Source organism: Trachymyrmex cornetzi, unplaced genomic scaffold, assembly GCF_001594075.2.
Source record: "Trachymyrmex cornetzi isolate Tcor2-1 unplaced genomic scaffold, Tcor1.1 scaffold4507, whole genome shotgun sequence".
In the NCBI taxonomy this organism is placed as follows: Eukaryota; Metazoa; Arthropoda; class Insecta; order Hymenoptera; family Formicidae; genus Trachymyrmex; species Trachymyrmex cornetzi.
The window spans coordinates 1-276 of NW_017299298.1; positions in this window are offsets into that span (position 1 = coordinate 1).

Here is a 276-nt window from a genome sequence, read left to right on the forward strand (position 1 = left end):
GGCATTCATTCGGGGCGCTCGACACGTTGTAATCTTTATTCTATCTTTTTTTTTCGCTCATTATATACGAAACTAATAGCGAATTCGATTGAACGTACTAGTACATATTAGTGTACATTAAAGCCGTTATATACGCAGATTTAAAACGAAATTAAACCATGAAATCTACAATAGATATTATTGTGCCGTTATGTAAAATCTGTATTTTATAATTTGAAATATTTGCATTTTACTTTTACACGGATTAAATCTGCGTATAACGGCTTTAATGTACAC